The sequence below is a fragment of the Taeniopygia guttata genome, chromosome 2 (assembly GCF_048771995.1).
Source record: "Taeniopygia guttata chromosome 2, bTaeGut7.mat, whole genome shotgun sequence".
Taxonomy (NCBI): Eukaryota; Metazoa; Chordata; class Aves; order Passeriformes; family Estrildidae; genus Taeniopygia; species Taeniopygia guttata.
In genome coordinates, this window is record NC_133026.1 from 55,565,295 (window position 1) to 55,586,034 (window position 20,740).

A 20,740-nucleotide genomic window follows, 5' to 3' on the forward strand; every position below is an offset into this window, starting at 1 on the left:
TGTTCTGTGCTTTCAGAACTGACTCTGAAAGTGAAGGTTTGTTTTGCCTTGTTATCATCTGGTTCACCTCCCCCCATAGTCTGCTGTCTAGAAAAGGCTAGGGCTGGCTGGCTGGCTTTGCTTTGCTTGCTTGCTTGCTTGGCTTGCTTGCTTTGCCTGCTTTCTTGCTTTGCTTGCTTCCTAGTTAGGTTAGCTAAGCAGTCCAATTCTTTCCCTGGACTGTTGCTTTTCCTTTCCTCTTCCTGAATACCATCCAGCCTGCTCTGGACTGGGATCTGGGAAACACCAAGGAACACCAGGAGCCTGCATTTTGTGATCTGCAGCAGCCATCCCCTGTGCTGGAGAGCAATCCCCAGCGTCCAGACCCGGGCGACCACTCCCAGGAAAGACTTTCTGGATTTGTTCATCACTTCAGAGTGGTGAAAGAGTTTTGTTGTCATCTGGTGTTGTTAACTGTTTTGGTGCTGGGGAGTGCTTTGTTCGTTGAATAAACAGGTTCTTTTCCACTTCTCTCTCAGAGGAAATTTTTCCCTGAACCAGGTGGGTGGGGAGGGGCCGTGGGGGTTTATTTCCTGGGGGCTCCTTTCAGAGGGTTTTCCCCAAATTTGCCCTAAACTAGGACAGTGTACCATAAAGCATTCTTTTGCAGGCTATCTTCTTGCCTCACTTTCATGTCTGTAGTATTCCTTTTTTATCCACAGAGGTCTGCTACATTTATTAATACCAACAGCTGATCATGTAAGTATGCACAATTTTTTCTCAAGCCTCCATATTTATTCACAAAAAAAAACTTATGTTCTTACTAATCCAGCTGGTGGGCTCCAGGAGACAAAGCTGGCATTTACTCTATTACTTATCTAATATTTTGCGTAGAACTGCCTCAGAGTATTAGCAGTTTCCGATAATTAAATACTTATCTTTTCTAGCCCAATTCTTTCTTCAGTCACAGAACAAATCTTTTGCTCCTAATAGAAAATGACTGGGACAAAAAGATACTTTAAATCTTGTTACTCGTTCTGCATACCTCCCTATTCCATTCCTTGTTTCCAGATAAGGAAGTGGTAGGATCAATTTAACATCATTATAGGCTCTTCTATATTGTACTTTTTGATTTCATCATCTTTCCATTATTTCATAATCAGTAATTACTTGGTGAGTGCCCCTTACTGCAGAGAGAGAATTTTCTACTGTGACAATCTTGTGACTCAAGATTTCCAGTCTGATCTGTTACTCTGAAAAAAAAAAAAAAAAAAGCTTTTCTATGCACATCTTTGAGCCTTCCATTTGAAATGAGAGGAAGAACCAAGAAGTATCTGAGAATACTTATTAGCAACACCCCAAAACCACACTGAGGGATTATTCTCCACTTCTCTCAAATATCTGTAGCAGCAGTGAGGACACACTTTGCTCATCATGAGGCAGGTATGCCAACTTTCGTAAAGAAACCATACACCCACACTACTGGAAAAAATGCAAAGGTATGAGGAAACCTTTATTACAAAATTAAGTGCCTTTACTAATAAATTAAGGTTCAGCATAGAAGACTTTATACAAATAACCATATGTCAGGTGATGCTAAGTGAGCTTCAGATGTTTTTTCATTGTAGTCCACTTGTATAGCTCATAAAGTCAACACATCCATCTGATCTTGATATCATAAGTTATAGGACAAAATGAACTACAAATGTCAAAGGTCTTGGGAAGTGAGAGAACAACCAGAATCAATCCAAACTAACATTCTTACTGGCTCATTAATATTTTCAGTTTTCTGTAACATACTTGCTACCGCATCAGCCTTAGTTGCGAAGTCCATAAATCGTATAATTGTATCCTATACTATTATAGTATTTCATATAATAACATATAATGCAGTAAAATTTCAGGAGCCACTATTATTTTTACCAATATGAATAAATCAATATAAAATGCAACTTAAATCAAGTGCGCAATAAAAACAACAAACTGTGATTTGCAGCACCAACCCAACAACCAACATGTCAGATGAGAATACCATGACTTCAGTTAAAAAAAATGGAAAATCTTTAGTTTGGTCTAATAAGGATGTTCTTCCTGGCAATTAGATTAGGCAATTAGTGGAGTTCTCCCAGCTGATTATATTCATGTAATACCGACAATGGTGAGGGAAAAACCTCAGACTCATGAGATCTCATGAGAGTCACTGCTTTAAACACAACTACTGACACTCTGAAGAACAAGCAAGTCAATCAGAACACATTTCTCTTCTAGTGTCATCAGACATTAAGCGCATGGAGTCACCCCACAGGCAGTATCATGATTGATAAAGGTAAGAAACAGGAGCTGTCCGTTAACATGGAAATATTTGCCAGTTAGTAAAAATCTGCATTTTCACAGAGAAACCATCCAAGATATCTCAGATGTGTTTCAGCCTCGTATCTATTATATTCCACAAAGTCATCCAAAGGAATATTAAAACAAACTAAACTAAAAGTGTATTTTACCGTTTTTTCCTGTTTTGCCTCTGTCACCTGACCAGTTGTATGAAATACCACTGTAACTCACATAGTCTACACGTAAAGAGAAGATTTTTTTGCTTCTAATTAGTTCCTAATGGGGTCTGTGAGGTATGACTGAAAGAAAAAAAAAAGTAACAGGACTGTGGAGCAAAATAGCACTTTAAAAAACAGAGTGTAGAGGGCATCTTCTAATAAAATTTCTTTTTTTTCCTTTGTTTATCCAGCTCTAAAATTACTTGGTTCATGAGTCAGTCCTTGCATAAGACTGTCTACTTCAGAGACCCCTCAGACTAAAACTGAGGTTTGACCTTTAGAGTAGTTATCAACCTTGACAACATAGGAAAGAGATTACTCCCTTTACAATTCATTTCGCTTAAAGCCTTTAATCTTCCAAGAATTAGAGAATTCAGCCTCATCTCCATATAAGCAGACTAGCAGTCTACCCTAACTCTCATCTCTAGCTTGACTGCATTCCAGCAAAAAAGAGGCTTAAAGGGACCTGAAAAAGAAGCATCAGAAACCCATACTTCAGACAAGGCTGTTACACCCTGCCTGCATGGTGGAAAATGAACAGTTGTGGTTCCAAAACATCTGAAATAAACAGGATCCCTATATTCCTGGGTCAGCTGTTATTTCTTTTTCAGATAACTAAACTTTGTAAGTTGATAATGTCTTACTGGCTTGCTTTTCACTTTTTTAATGAGCTGCAAGGAAAAAAAAAAAAGCCATCATAGAACTATTTTATTAGAAGCCTTTAAGATCCATGCTGTGAATGCTTGAATTGCAGCAGTCCAAACTCTAAGATTGCGTGTTTCTTACATAGATGTGTGTAAAAACGTACTGCTATATTTTAACATGATTTGACATAAATCTTACAGCGAAAAGTAGTGAAACTGACAGCTAAGTCAGTCTTTGAAGAAATCCTGACACACTCAGTGTCAGAAGGGTTTTTTAAAAAACTACCTCCCAGTTATACTGCAAACAATAGAGGCTTGAGGTCAAGAAAGCTTAAAATCATTTTAGCATAGCCTTCAATGCACAATACAAAATATATTCAAATATTCAATTTTCTACTCTCAAAATCACTGTGTTTCTGACAGATGCTTATTTTCTTAAATATATCTAATAATGAAGAATTCATTATTCTCCTACACAGTTTATTTCAATTTCCATAATAGGATTTTTAATTCTATGCAATCTGAGTCTCTATTGATATAAAGTTTAAAAGCGCTTAATTCTCGCCCTATTTGTCCTGGGAAAAAACAAATTGTTCTTCCCTCTTTCAGGAACTTACCATGGCAGACTAAGATACCTATTTTTTCCATCTTCTCTTTACTTTGAAAATATACTTTTTCAAAGGTTGTCTCATGCAATGAGTATGGTTTTTTTTTAACCAATCAGATATTTCAAAGTATAATGTCAAAACCACTACAAAAGTATTACAGGAGCTGAATAGAGATGAAAAATCGTCTCCTAAGCTATATATAGAATCACAGAATTATTCAGGCTGAACAGACATCAGGACATCTTTTGTCCAATTTTCAACGCAGAGCAGGAGTAAGCTGTGAGGTCAGACCACGATGCTCAGGGCTTTATTCAGTCTGGTCTTGAATATGTCCAAAAAGAGAGAGACTAAACAGCCTGTTCCACACTTTGTCCTGTGACTTATAAGATCTTTCCATACATCCAGCCTGAACTCCACTTGTTTCACTTTATACCTGTAGTCTTTCATTCGCTCCGATACATGACCATGAAGAGCTGATCTTTTTGCTAACCCCCTTGCTGGCATGGGCAAGCTGCTGAAACGTTCTCCCAAAGCAGTCCCTTCTTCAGGCTGAACAAACCCTGATCCTCCATACTCTCCTCAAAAAAAAAAAAATGTTCCAGCTCCTGACTAGCTTGGGGATCATCTGCTCATCCCAATTCAGCTAGTTGATATCTTTCTTGTACTGAGGAGCCCAAAACTGTAAGAAGTAGCTAGATGAGGTCTCATAAGCTCTGAACAGCAGAGGGATAATCTTACTCCCTCAATCTCCTTTCTGTTTCCCTATGAATACAGGCTAGATGCCACCTCTGCTGGCCCGCGTTACATCCCTCACATATTTAATTTATCACAAGCCTTCAAGTAGACCATGATGTACACTTTTGTCTCAGCCATCCAACCAGCTTTTTATCCATCTAGTTTTCTACCATCCAGAGTGCAATGTTCAACACTAATAATGTAACAATTATTACCCATTCTTTTCTGGCAATCAGGTTGGCCAGGCACAAATGGGAGCCTGACTGTTCTCAATCCCTGCTTTCTCCTTCAGAAGCCCAGATGTGAGCTTTAGAATTCCATTATTCCCTCAGAAACTAACATGAGATGTCTATACAGTAGTTTCCTGTACCATCTTTTCTGCCTTGTTTGGAAGATGTGTACAAAATCTGCTTTTCCCCAGTAACCAGATAATGTCCCAAACTTTTCAAGCTTCAATCTAAAATAATTTTACAGCATCATCTTCAGTTTACAACCCCTCCTTTCTTCCTTCTCCTGAGTAGTTACTTAATCAATTGTTTCTCAGTCTGTATTTTGTCTCTAGTGATTTTTATGCAAGGATATTCCATTTGTCTAAGTTTCACCACACCTTTTACTGGTTATTTCTCTGTTCTTCAGGGCTATTTTGAATGCAGAGTCTAGCCTCTACACACTCTTAATTCTCATCAGCTTTGTAGATGGCAAATTTATCTACAAAATTAATAAGAAATAATTGATAAGGTTTCTATTTCATCACCCATCAGGTTAATGATAATATTGAATAAAGCCAGGTCTAATCCCATAACAATATCCCTATTTCACACACTTGCACGCCAAAGGTAAGATATCTTTTCATTATAAAGAAAGTTCTGCAACCAGCTTTGTGCTTTCTCTTTGTTGATACCTCTAGATCAAACATAGATTAAAACATTAAAAGAAACAGTACCAAAATTCTTAGTCAGGATTTAAGGCTACAAGATTAGAGAGCTAAAAAATTTATTCAAAATATGTGCATTTCTACTATTTAATTTATTTTTTAGCTCTCATTTCTGAAGTAAAAAAATGTTATAACTGAAGTCATCAGCAAACTAGAAGCATTATGTATTAAGATTAGAACTATGCAACAGTGACATTGATTCCATCTATAACTTTTACAGCAGAGTCTTAAAAATAAAGATTTTTGACTTGGTCAAGTGAATGGCCGATATAAGAAAGCAACTAAGGATTTTGTTTGTTTTGTTTTCCATCACTGGGGAATATAGATTTCCTATGTTTTGACCTGATCACTGTCATAGACATTCAACAGTCTTATGTTGCAACATCAGCTAACCAACCTTTTTGAGATATGGGTGACATCATGGTATCACAAGAGGGATAGGCAAAAATGGAGACGCAAAAATTATTTGCAAGCAATTTATTGATTATGTAATCTTTTTTAATATCTAAGGAAACCTATCATCTCCAAAATATTCCAATTTCCTTATAAGATTTTAAAAGCAAATTCTTTAGCAGTTATTTCTGCAGCATTGCAACAGCTTGCCATTTTTAATTATTTGTTTCAGGTGAATAAGAATATTGCATATTTCCAGTTTAATTGAGCTCTTTCATTTCAACCATGAGAAACAAATTCATAATTTCCAAAGAACTTGATTACCTTGGATTAGATTAAGACTTCAGTTCTTGAATTCACAATGTCATCATGTATATTCTTTGAAACCTGTTTTCAATCAGCTTGTTTTTGATGCATGCTCAGAAAATTAACGTTTTTTAAAATTATCTCAAATTGGCACTAAAATCTAAGGAATTCCAAATTAATAACTGGTATTGAAAGGTACATGTGTTTGAACATGAGATTACAAACACGTCTTAGCCATGCATTTGTAACCTGATCATCCTGCTTTTTCAAAACAGCATGTTCTATGTCATGTGTAGTACAAATCACAGAAGGTTTCATTAAAAAGAGAACAAAGAGTTTACATTGGGCCAAACTGAACTTCCAAAACAAAGAGCAATTTCTGCCAGTTCTCTAAAAAGACAGCTGTTTCCTTCATGGTTTTACTCTAATGGTTCTTGTGAATCATGGACTTTTAATCTGTGATCCATTCCAAGATCCAAAAATAAAGAATGATGTGTTTTATGAGGATAAGAAACTACATGTAGCACATATTTATAGTATGAAGAGGAAGTCTTATCATAAAGACCTAATTTTCAAGTTTACATGAAATCAGAAAAAGAAAACAGTCTATCTACAAATAGTATTCAAGGCCAGCATTTAGTTTCATAGCAACAGAATCATTCTTGACTAGAATGTATAAGCAAACTATCTCTTCCTGTATCATCTGTTTTATTGGCTGGATCTCTAGAGTAATCAAACATCCCAATGGAATAGTAGAAACTAAATGAACTTTCACTTCACCAAAGTAGGAGAAAAGCAAAGAAAGGAAAATAATTTAATTAGAAGAAAAAACACCACAGAAAATCTGCCCTGGAAGACATTTCCAGTATAATCTTTACAAGCTAATCAGAGCTATCCTGAAGAGATGAAAGAAGTCTTGCTGGGGGCGTGTAAAACTTTACAGCATTGTTTAAACAGCTATCAAATGGTCTGGCCTGAAGCAGTTGACAAAACAATATTCTCCTGATCGTGATCTTCTGACAGCACTCAGGAAGTGCTCTCTAGAAAATACTCTCTGTACATAATGACTGAATATAAACATCCTGATGCCATGTTTGTCTGTCTGTTGAAAATTATCTTCCTTCTTTTTTTTTTTCTTTTAATTTTCAAAACATAACATTGTCGTCCAACTTTTATCTTTCACCTTTAGATTACAGAATCACAGAATGGCCTCGGTTGGAAGGGACCTTAAAGATCATCTCTTTCTAATCCCTCTGCCATGAGTATGGGCTCCTTTCACTAGACCAGGTTGTGCAGGGCCCGTCCAACCTTGCTTTAAACATTTACAGGGAAAAGGCATACACAATTTCTACTAGCAATTTGTTCCAGTGCCCTATCACCCTACCAGTAAAGATATTTTTTCCTAATGTCTAATCTAAACATCTTTCAGTTTGATGCCATTCCCCCTAGTACTATCAGTACATGCCCATGTAAAAGGTCTCTTTCAATCTTCCTTGACTTCTTGGTTTGCTGTGCTAATTATGCAATGGATTAGAGCTTTAGAAATTTCAAACCTTTTTTTTTTTCATAATACATGAAAACTGATCACCACCATTGTCAGTCATGCAGTACAGAACTCTGCTGAACATTATATTCCTGTATTTCTTTCCCTGACAGAAATGCATAGAATTTTGAGTCACATATCAAATTTTTAAATAATCCCAAAAACCAAAACAAAAACCAAAACCCAAAAGCTCTTGCTTCCCTGATTTTCTTGGTTTGCAGGGCTATGAAAGGGGCTCCTTATGACATCACGTACATTCAGTTCTCTTGCAAATGTTTTCAGTCCCTCTACACTGGCAGTCTGAGTATGCAAGTTAAATATTTTCAATGCATTGGTGGATAAAATTTATTTCCAGGTATACTGACAACATTAAAAAACCAAACAGATAAATTTAGGCTTTGCGGTGCTTATTTGGCAGACTGCACACATGCTATGTTTTTTCATTGCAAGGTTGTTCTTCAATCACCATAAGTATTTGAGTTGAATATTTATGCCTGAAAAAGAAGCTGAATTCCAGCAAGGGCAAATGGCAATTCAACTCAAAGTCAAAGGGTTGCTCAGGAGTCCATCAATTTAAGAAGGGAGAGGTAAGTATCATTTTTGTTTAGTGCCTATTAAGCAAGGCTTTCAAACATATTTATAAATTTTAACTTTTAAAAGCAGATCAGGGCTTAGAAACAATGGGCACAGCAAGAATCAATATGTTTTTTGTTCTTTTGGGGCAAATGTTAAGTATTCCTTTAATAGCAGAAATTATTTTAAGATCTGTTTCACAATTTTTATTCCTTTCAGAACGTAGGTGTTACTGTTAATTGAAAGAGCATTTGAAAAATTTGCCACCCTCTATCCCTGAACAAAGATTATATGCACAGTAAGTTATAATCCTTGGCTTTACAATACCGCTTTACGAGGTTAAGAAGATGAATGTTCATTGCTTTTAATCCTTACCATGATTTACAAGGCTCTGGGTATCCTTTCCCCAGAGCATCCACAACTGTGCGGTTTTTCTGCCTGCTGCTTAAATTACAGAGACATCTGCAAAGTAAATTATGGATTGTTGTCCCAGAATCAAGCTGCCTCCTGATCTCTCCTGTAGTGTTTCTTTGATAACAGCAAAAGGCTTTCTTCCCCCTTGTTTATCACTCTTGTTTTTCCAGACTGGGTGATGCAATGATGACCTTGATTACTGCCTGCTCTGCTCACTTCCAACTAACATGTTCCACTGTAAAAACCCACAGTCAAAAGAAGGGGAGGGAATGAGTTGTGGGGGACAGAGCAGACAGCTACATAATGTGTGTTATATCTATTAAGCTCTTCAAAGTTTCAGAGTTCACAGTTCACAAATCTGGAGATTATTTTCCTCCTCCAGAAATATATGTAGCTAAACCTAACATATGAACACTTAGAACCATTCTGAATGAGGCGAATACATAGCTTTTTGTTATTCTACTACCTCTTTATTACATATTCGTTAATATGCTGATTTCCACACCTCTACTTATGGGCATGTGTCAATATAAACTTATCAAACACTTAGAGGGTTATCTAAGCCATATGAAAAGCAGAGCCAGATTTTTAATTATGTGCTTAATTTTATGATCAAGTAGTTTAAATTTTTATTTCATAATAAACACAGTAAGAATATAAACTCATTATAAACAACAAATCAGATACCAAGCATGCCAAAGTTTGTCTTTGTCCACACACAGGCATTCTTAGAAGATATTCTACTCAGTGCTGATGTCATTAAATTTCAAGTAAAATTTAATACAATAATTCCACCTTACTTGCTATTACTATTATCCTTCTCATTACATTTCCATACTGTCCACCTGAGTGTCCTGAAACAAAATGCAATTTAAATTACAATCCAGATGTCAAAAAAATAATATTTTAAAGGCAAAGTGCATGGAAATATACCATCCAAACTATTTTGCTAAGCAGAAATGATAAGTCACATCCCAAACTCTTCTGGCACATTTCCAGCAAGCCTAGTCAAGATAGCAAGTGCTGATCACATTGACATCAGAGAAGTTATTTTCATTTATTTGTCAGTTACTGAGATATAATCTCAACTTCCTAATTTCTTTTGACTAGTCAGAAGCCTAGTGTTTTGTAAGAGAAGATGCATAACTGAAAATTGCCTTGTGCTCTTTGTCCCAAAGACAACAAAGGCAGATGTGAGCAAAAAATCTAGGATGCAGACATTTTTCAACAGCTTCATAGACCAAATTACTAAAAACAATAACCCCTAAAAAATTCACCAACCTTTGACATCTTTTGGCGACTGTGCTGTAAACTCATTTAGGCTTTTACATCAAAGTACATTATAGCTAATGTTACAAAATTAGTACTTTCATATCTAATTGATCTTTTCTTTTGTCATTCCCAGCATTAAATTATTGCCCAGAATATAGTAAAACCAGTTTACAGTACACTCCATATGCAACAACTGAAGCAAACAATAGTGTATTAATAAACATGAGGAACCCTATGACACTGATTTTTACCTGTGTGAAAGGGTTCTGCCAGGGTATGCCTTTGATAGCAGGAAAATACCATTTGACAAAAATAATACCATGCAAATACAAGAAAAAAAGCACCATAAAAATAAATTTCAGAGAGAAAACTAGTTTCTGCTCTTTAATAGGTACAGAATAGATGGCAAAGATGCTTTTATTTTCTTCAATCTACATCTAAATTGAAATAGTCTGAAGAATGTACCATACAGTACAGCTCTCTGTAAATAGTGAATTCTTCTGTAGCAGTGAAATATCTCTAGACTGTATCAAATATTTTTGTTGAGATGTTTAGCAAACATAATTAGAATACTTAATTTCTTGAGCTCAGTTAAGTGGGCCTAAAAATAAATTCTGTTTAATATATAAAAAACAGCAAACACATAAGAAAAAAAATCCACCAACTAAAAAGTGAGAACTGAATACACCAGGTTTAACACAGTAAATTCATCACAATTATTACAAATCTCTTTGAGATGACAGAGACATCTTTTTAAAAGTCTATCTGTGAATATGATGCCACATCTTCCAAGACCTTATACAAATAAAGTTGAGACCTTAGCTGGCCTTATTAACCACAATCCTCAACTGATTGGGTCACTAGTCTGTAACAAGTTAAATTGTCATTGTCAACAATTGTTTCTCATGAAAATAGGAAGAATAACAGCGAAAGCACAATGATGTGTTATTAAAAAATCAATCTAGCATAAAAAACTATTAACAGATCACCACACAGCGCTTTTTCTGTGCCTCTGGACTGAATAGGGCAAGGTGAGGAGCAGGACATAGTCCTTGAAGGACATAGGTTCTTGAAACTGATGGACCCCACTGAGCAAACATTCAGAATTAAACTGCCCACATTCTTTAGAGCTGTCTAAATCTTGGGGGATTTTACTGCCAGTAGGCAATTCTGCAGAACATCATATTACAGCTCTGATTTGTATGCATTGCCTTGGCTAGGTTTCCTTTGTGTCAGCTATCATTCATCACAGCATGAAAATAAACATACAAAGAGTTTTTTGCAAAGAATGGAGTAGCAATAATATGAGATAGGGACATCTCATATAATGATTTGTTCTTTTCACAATGGTTTTACAGCAAATTTTGTCACTACTATAATCGTATAAATCAGTAACATATATGGCAGGATTGCAATTTTTCTCTTAAATGCCATTCTGTAACTCACAGAAGCAACTTCTATAACTAGCTCATCCTGATATCTGGTTCCTATTACAGCTCTGAGACACATTGTTATTTGAACCTCAATCTGATATTTAGATGATGGGGATGGGGGAAGCAAACAAAAAAAAACACTGGAAAATATTTCCTATTACTTCAATTGGATAAAAAGTTGGAGGATCCTTTGCTGATTTTATTTATTGTCTAGTGGTTTGCATAATAGAATTCTTGAATGCAGATGGACAGAAAGCTAAATTAATAGGGTGAAAGGAAAAAAAAATTTAAATATATAGGATTCCAAACCTAAGACTAGAAGGATATTAAGAGAGAGATTACATCCAGATACAAAATTATAAAACAAGAGAAAACTCAAGGGAAGACAAACACCTGAGTTGATGACTCTCTCTCCGTCTTCTTTCATACCCCAGGCAGTGTCCTTATCCAAGATAAGAGGTTACTAAAGAGAGGCATAACACCCACTCTGAGACAAACCTTTAGATTATATTAAATTGAGGCTTTTAAGAATGTACAAACTTGGGAGTTGCAGGTGAATTATGTCTGCAGCAGAGAATAAGACATTCATAAGACATCAACAACCCAAGTCTCCATACTTCAAAACAATAAAAGAAAACCTAATAATACACTACAGCATAAACTGCATATTTATAAATATATAACTTGCTAACAGTACTTCCACTCCCTTCCACTGAATTAATACAGAACCACTTTTGGTACCTTCAGAACTTTTAATAGCTTTTGGGGGCATGGAGGGAAAGGGAGGGAATAATAGAATTCTCTTTAAGTACAGTGGAAGAAGTAGTTATTCAATAATTTGTTGAACTAAATTTTGAAATTATTAGTGTCATTCAACCACAGTTTTTTTATGCCCGAGACATTCTATACACTGACAATGAATTTACTGTAGGAGTGATGGATTTCAATGCAATAGCTGGTACTATTCAAACACTTAGTCCACATGGACTTCACCCTTTAAATTCACCATATTTTTGAGGAAGGCAGCACTAGAAGCAAACCTACCCTCTTAACAGGAGAATTCTTTTAGAGTTTCTTGCTAATACAAACAGGATTTGAATCGCATTATTCATTTCAAGCTTACCAAACCAACCACATTCCCCTTTCCTTTGAAGAATTTACTTGTGGGTCCTTACGCTAAAAATTTAATATATCTGCCAAAAATCAAACTTTAAAAAAAAAAAGAAGCAGTCCAAAAGGAGAAGAATCCCAATACTGTTCCGATCCTTTTGTTGCAGAAACCCCTAACAGAAAACAGAACTTGTAAACAAAACAACTTGCTCTTTCTCTTTGGTAGTTCTTCATGTTATTGGATTTGATAGCAACAATATTAACTTAATGGATCAATAACACTTGACATCAGTTCAAAAGAGCAACTGAAACATGCATCCAGAACTACACACATTGTAGGGCTCCAGAGTCTACTGATGTAAAAATAAATAAAGAACCTCATAAAAGCCAAGAGGAAAAAAAAAAAATCCAGATTTTTAGTGTTAGCATAGCAATTCCTTAAAAATATTTTTAAAATGCAGTATACAACCTTAGTTATTTATTACTTGGCACTTCTTACCAAAAACATTGGCAATGAAAAAGAAATCCCAATGTTTCTCACTGCAAATTAAGACTGGAGTGGTACTGTAAACCTTATTGATTTTTTTCTCGGTTTCATTGATTAAATTTGAAAAATCTTCTCTGCAAATAATCCAGTCTACTTAGCTGAAGGAAAAGTATGGCATGAAAACTTTAATATACAGTTTGCAATAATCATCTAACCTGTGGAGATTGACTGGGAACTATGGTGTCATTGAGTGCCTTGGAATATTTCCACATTCAGAGAACATTTTGAACACATTTACAAAACAAAGTTAAAGCTGTCAGGATTGTTATCATCTGTGAAATTGTGAAAAGTATCAAGTGAAAAAGAATGTGCATATTTGGTGAAATATCATTAACTTTCATTTACAGATAGTTTTCCCAGTATAACATTTAACTGGAAGTCACCCTAATTGTGTTACAAGAAATTATGGTCCCTTACTCTCTTTTGGTTTTGCAGGTGGACTGAATTTCATAGTGCTTTTCTGTCTATGCTCCCTTGCCCCCACTGGGGAGAGGTGGATCACAATTGCTAATGATAGTGATGATTCATCCTTTGTGAAGCTGGCATCTGGGCTTATGTTTTAGGGTTTTTTCACATTCCTGTTATATCAACATTTATTCTCCAAAAACAAATGTCTTTGGGCAAAAAGCTCCCCACAAACAAGGTCATTCAGAAATAACTTAATCATAGACTGAAAGGCCTCACTTCTCCCTGTACTTTTAAATATTTTTAGTTTTTCATTTTACTGCACTAGTGTGTTTACAGATATTTGGCAGTCAAACACACTCTTCAAAACTATAATAGTTAATTTTGTAAAGAACAAAATTTCCTTCTGGGCTTGTTTGATAAATATTCTTCCAACACAATTATGCAACAATTGTTATACAGCTAATAATGCTTTCATGTTTACATATTGACTAGTCAATATTACAACAAGCAGCATTAACTCTTTTGCTGAATTCTGAGATTAGTGTGGCAGAATTCAATAATAAAGCTTTCACGAATTGCAGCACTTCAGGGTAAGTCTTTGCATCCACCCTGCATTTCCCTGTTTCTGTTGACCGCAGTAGATGGAGGTTGTTTCCTGACATTGATGTAATGAGTGAGACTCATTACACTAAAACAACCTACAGCATTTGCTATAAAATTATCATTTTTCTTCACCCTTTTAGCACTTTGTATTTTACAAAGACATATCTGAAAGGGTTCCAAAAGATCCTACAAAAGTAAAAAAGAAGTCCAGTGGCTTTCTAAATCAGCTTTCTCTCCATGGAAAGAAGAATGCAGCAACCTCTGAATGAGTGTCTTTTAACATATTTTTTTCAACAACACAACAACAAGAGATTTGAGTTTTAAATGGTCCAATGTTATTTTCATACTATCCTGTGTTTTTTTTGTTTTGGTGGGTTTTTTTGTTTGTTTGTTTGTTTTACTCTGGAACTAAATACTACACAAACATCCCTAGTAGTCAAGTCTACTAGCTGGACTAGCTACAGAAAAATGAGCCAGGGATTAATTACAGTTTAAGTTCTGAGGATTTGTGAGGGATTTCAGGTGAGGCAGGGTGGCTATATTTGAGAAAAGGAACCTACTGCCTTACAGGACAATACATATTAAAGAGTCAAACTATAAATTTAAAGGCATTTAAAAGAAAAGGCGATAGATAAATAGGCAAGAATATACACATAATTAAATTAAAAATAAATCCTATAAAAGACATGGGAATACAAGCATGCTGAAGCAATAGAATTCCTCCTGGTTTACTGAGGATTCAGAAAACAGACTGGAGAAACTGGCAAACCTAACAGAAGTCAGAAGAATGTCTGAGTGAGTAATATTGCCACATTCCCCACAGTTAAAAAGAATGAGAAATAATGCCTAGTGAAGGAGATGATAAATATAACTTTTACTTAGAAGACTAAGAGCAGGACAAATCATATAATTGTTTAGGTTAGAAAAGACCTTTAAGATCATCAAGTCCAGCCATTAACCCAGAACTACCAAGTTTGTAGTGCTCCAACATTTTAATATGACTCTGTGGTTTTTGAGATCACCAGCAACCTAAATTATTTCTTACAGAATTGAATTGTCCTGGTTTCAGGTGGCATTAATTATTAACATCAGGTCATCCAATTAAGGAGGAAGAACACAACCCAACACAGACAAGCGGTTACAAATCTTTAGCAACTCAATTCAGGTATGAGTCATCCAATCACTTCAAACAGGTCAAGCACAACTCCAAGGTCAAACAGATTTATATAAATTACTTGAATGAAAGTTTTTTCTGTGAATTACAAGTGACAAAAACAAAACAAAATCCACATTCTTTCATGCTAAAAATGGTGAAAACAATCCATGAGAATGAGAAATATCTTTGTAAAGGTGTACAGAGTTACATCACCTCCAAAATTTTCTCTTTTATTGAGGTCAATGAGAAATGTCATGTGGGCAAAATAGGTGGTTTTAATTTCTTAACAAGAGCTTGATGGGGTGATGATGTTTTTAACGTGCCAAAGGGACTACAGCTTCTCCTATCCCTCACTGCCCAAAACACTTCCTAAGATAAGCATGTAAAGAACTTTCTCATCCTTTTCTTCTTTAAGCCCCTGACAATAACTAGCTATCTTTGCAACATGAGTACTAGTTTGCTAGAAACTGGAATGAAACCAATCACCCATTTCACACAGCAATTGCACTGCTATCAGAGGGTAATGATTTTCAGTCACTACTGGCTTAGCTTGAATCTGAACTACTGGCTCAAAGGTCAAAAGCTTTATAACCAATTATCAATCTCCTGGTCCATCCAGACCCTTCTATTATCTTGTTTTCCTTTTGAAGATTAATGCTGTAGCCATAGTTTAATCAAATAAACCTTTGGCTCTGACATTAACTTCCATCCTACAGCTCCTTCTTCACAGAAATGAGTCAAGAAAACCATAACAAAATTGCTACTATAAATATTACTAAAAAATTAAATATCGACTGTTCAAGATTTGTCTAGAAATTAAGACAAAGAACTCTGTCACTACACTAAATTTATTTCATGTTTTTTTTAAATATCTGTGGTTTGTCTGTGAGCTTGCAGGCCCCAAGTTGTGCAACTCCCTGGGAGCTCCTCTGACAGGGGGAAACCCTCCTGAAGCAGTTCTGTGACAGGAAAAGAAGGCGCACAGGACTTTTTTGGTCTTCAGGTTCTTGTTTTATTGTTATCTTACCATGTCTGCACCAGACCTTGCATGCAGGAAAAAAGCACAAAAATGGCTAACAACCTCATTTTGCAAGGCCTTTTAAGTCTAAACAAAAACGAAACTACCCAACTAAGAAGTGACACCTAGATTATTTCCCTTTCTAACCCAATTACTGATCTCTAAAGACCCGCAATGCGGATTTTTCTACCCAATTACAAGATACTACCCAAACCCAAGAAGAAAAAGGAAGAAGGAAGAAGAAAGAAGAAAGGAACTCGAGATAACACCCTGTACCCTCCATCTTGTATCCACCTACAATATGATAAAAATCCTAAAACCTAAATTCCTCACCCATGTGACATACTAAACTACTCTCTACAATCTACTTTACACTTTTGTGGTTTCTAGTTTACTTTGAAGCTTTGGAGGCTTTCTCCATGAATGTGGGTCAAAGTCAGTGCTTTTCTGGGAGTCAGAACCCAGGGCAGACAGGGAGGTATTCCCCTTGCCCTGGGTTCCCACATTTGTCTGAATTTTTAGACAGGATTTCATGGGATTTCAAATACCAAGAGCGCAATACGGCATCTAAAATTTGGATTTATCATTAGGCAGTTCAAAATTTTCACAGAATTCCTGAGATACGTAGAAAAAATCCATACCTGTCCTTCTGAAAACCACCCTGTGGACTCCAGTCTATCTGACTTAATCTCCTTCCCACATAAAGATATAATTCAGCAGAAGGATAAGCATGACAAGATTATCTAAGGTCATGCTAGACTATTTGTGATACTAGCCATTTTATTGCTATCTCCAAATCAAAAGTATAGTGCTTTTCTAGGTAGTTGTTTGGTCTTTCTCACGTCCTTTTATATCATATACATGTCTCAAGAGAAATGAGATGTTCTTTTTAAAGTTCTAGTAAAGAAATAAAAATTAAGATTACTTCTGAATAGATACGATTTACTTCTTAGAATAAATAATCGTGGACTCTCAAAATATTTTTACATCTTTTTCTTTGGGAGTAGCTCATACAACACCTGTGCTGCATGCCTGTTTCAGGAAAAACAGGGAATTGACAAATAATTTGCTATACATAAATTCTTCTGTGCAATCGTACCATATGTGTACTTGGTTAATGGCTATAAAAAGATAATTTGTCTAAGTGGAAAAACAAATGGGTATTCCCTTAGTTTCTCTCCATTCTCTTTGTAAGAACCTACTTACACAGAGTCATAAATGCACAAATACAATTTCTTTCTACTACATAAGAGATTTTTATTACTTTTTTTAATTTAGCATTTTTTTCATTGTTATTTTTTCTTTTTTCCAGGAACTCTAATTGATTTATTTGATAAAAATATTAGAAGTCTAAATTAAAGGGAAAAAAGAACATTGCCTCTACTATCAATCTAACAGTATTTCCATTAAGGACATGGGCAATGTAAAAATGGAATAACATTAAAAGAAATGTAATGTACTGAAGCCATATGTTCTTATTTGATATAATACATTACCATGCTTTTTCTAGTCTTAGTCTAACACAACAGATCCAAGCTGAATTTATAAGGTGGCCATTTTCCAGCACATTTAAGTACTATCAACCCCAAAATTTATTTTTAAATTAACAGTAGCAAACACCTTTTGAAAATGGGATGACCATGCAATTCTGTACCGTCCTCGGATCTATTCTGCAGAAGTTTGAAGGAACAAGCAGCCTGCCTCAGTTTCAGTCAGGCATCTGGAACCATAATACAGTGTCTACTCACGTACAAAAACAAGCTCTCTGAAGAGAAGTTAAGCCCACCTGCACAAGGGCAACTTTATGTTGTGTTTTGAAAACCCTCAGGATTTGAGATCATTTTTACTATCACTTTATAGCTTGAAAAAACCAAAATTACTTGCTTTCTTCTGAAAACCATTGCCAAACACAGTGGTTTTTTGCAGTGTCCTGCCTTTTATTTTTATTTCTCAGAAGCCATCATCTTTCTTTGATATTGTCAGAACCCAGGGTTTTCACCAGCAGTACACTTGAACCTTTCTAAATGTTCAAAAATAAATGTTGTCTGTCCATTTACAGTTCTTGAGTTAGATTCCAGTGCTGAAAATTATCTGCTTGACAGCTTTGAATTACACTTTAACAATTACGCTTTTCAATTTTAAAATTGAAAATAAATATAATTAAATCACTGTTCAAAGTATCTGGTTATTAGTTATGTCTTATAACTAGGTTATTTCTTTTTCTTTTATCTCTGTGGCAAGAACAGATCTAAGCACTTCTATTCAACATAATGACAGTGTTAATAGTGTTTTATTCCCCCATTACATGCACAGCATCACTGGTCATGACTGTTCCTGGGGGTTCTATGCTCCATTTCTTTTTTTTTAAGGCTTTCTACAATAGACATTCAGCTTAAAATTTTATGTGGCTGCTTTTGGCAAGTAGAATTTCAAACAGAGTAAAATATTTCAGTAAATTTATTTCTGAAGTTATTTCTAGAGAAAAGGGCAAACAGTTGCAGACCTAAGGATATAACAGTCATTTTCAAGTTTTAAAGACAAAATATTCTGCTAAAAATAAGAAACAATAAATAAAGGGTAAAATCTCAAAAGATTTTATACTTTGAAAACTCAAATGGCTCCTCTATAGTGTTGATATTACATTGTTTAAAAGAAAAAATGCATCACTAACTACCGTACCTTAAAATCCCTCATTCCCAAGGAAAATCTACTTCATCAATGCATTTGCAATGCGTTCTACGAGATTAAGCTTTTATGGGATTTAGGCATTAGTGCTTTACAGGTAAGCATTGTAGAAACTTATGACAAAATAAAAAATGCTGTGGTCTACAGATACATATTATTTCAAAGATACATATGCAAGGCACGTTTTTTGACATACAATACCATGTACAGGTATGGCGAGATCTTATTTTGAGGAGGATGTGTAAAAAAATTCAGTGGTTAAGCATAGATTCATCCAACAACTGGTTGCTGTAAGTAAGGTCGGGATCAAAATTCTGCAGGCTCAACACCTAAATCTGGTCTCAAAAATGCAAACTCTCTTAACCTCAAGGTCAGGAATAGCAACTATAGGCAGGACAATAGTTTACTAACAAACAATGTTTCCATGCTTAATCCTTGGCAGATTACAGATGAATATGTCCACTTTTAAGAAAAATTAGAGAAAATAGATTCTTCCCTTCTCCTATCAGGAAATAGTATATCACCAGAAAGCGTTTTTTGTAAGTCATCAAGATGTCTATGCTATAAATAAAAAGATTTTTTATTATTTATTTCCTTAAGAATGTTTTTTAGTTATATAAATTTTATAAATGTGAAGTGGAAACAATAAACATGTAATTTTAATAGTTTAAAATCAGGTTCACTGCATCACCTGAAGTATTAGTTCTCAGTAGAAAGAAAAAACCTAATAATCCCTCCAAAAAATCCAAACACTAAACAGACTAATAGAAATCAACTAACAAAGAACACTTCAAAATCCACTTAGTTCTTTCAAATTACTTCCTTCTGTTCTGGAGTTTATAAAACATAATGTTGCTGAAAAAACACCTGTGAAGATAAAGTCCTGTGAATTACTCCAACAACATAATGGCATTTGGAAGTCATTGAGTTGCCTAAACGTACTCTGGAGGATCTGAAAAAGTGGCAGCTGAAGTCCATTTGACTGTGATGCCAACAGCCACAACTACACAGATGTAGCAGGGAGAGAACAGGTAGTCCTAATGTAACTCGAGACTACTTTTGTCTGTGCTCCTTCTCCAACAACATGAAAAAAGCAGTGACAATAAAGGGCTTCCTGTTGATTATCTGTGTAAGAATTTCACCCTTATTGACTATTTTCAGAAATCTTAAAGATAATGAAATTCCAGTCTGGGGGGACCAGGGGAAGGGGGCACACAGGGTGTGAAACTAAGAAGCCCTCAGATGTATGTGAATTTTCCATAAGGCAGAAAACTTTTATTCCTTTCTTGCAAAGAAAGTGAAAGTCAGGTGTTCTAATTACATAAGATTTGCACTGACACAAATTATTAATCAGCCAGAAACTATGCTTTACAATATTAAATCTTTCCTTTTAGTTTTATAGAATATTTTTATTAATCTGAACTATAAAAGATCTTATTACTATATTGAAATTTAACATTTTGATCCAAAAAGCTAATGAAGCTTTATATTTCTTTTTGTACCTATGTTTTATATGTTTTCACATTAAATTCCTAACATGTAAAAAATGTGACTTTTGCAAAAAAGTTAGGAACAGGAATCTAACTCTTTCTTATAAAACAATTTTCCAAGACAGTGCCATTATAAAATATAGTAAAGTTATAACAGTAGAATATCACCTTGTTATTGTCAATTCAAGGGCACACCTGGAGATTCAGATGGTTGGGAAAAAGTCCACAGCTGTGATAAGTGTTATGTCCTATTACAATTTCATGACAACCATAGCAGTAATTTTACATATGAATATACCTACTGCAGAGCATGAAAAGTTTATGATTCGCTTAACTACCA

General features: G+C 35.2%; 1 protein-coding gene across 10 annotated transcripts in view; it reads right to left on the reverse strand.

Annotated features, from left to right (window-relative positions):
• Positions 1-20,740, reverse strand: part of CDH12 (cadherin 12) — a 638,254-nt gene that overhangs the window by 350,182 nt on the left and 267,332 nt on the right. The window lies entirely within an intron of this gene.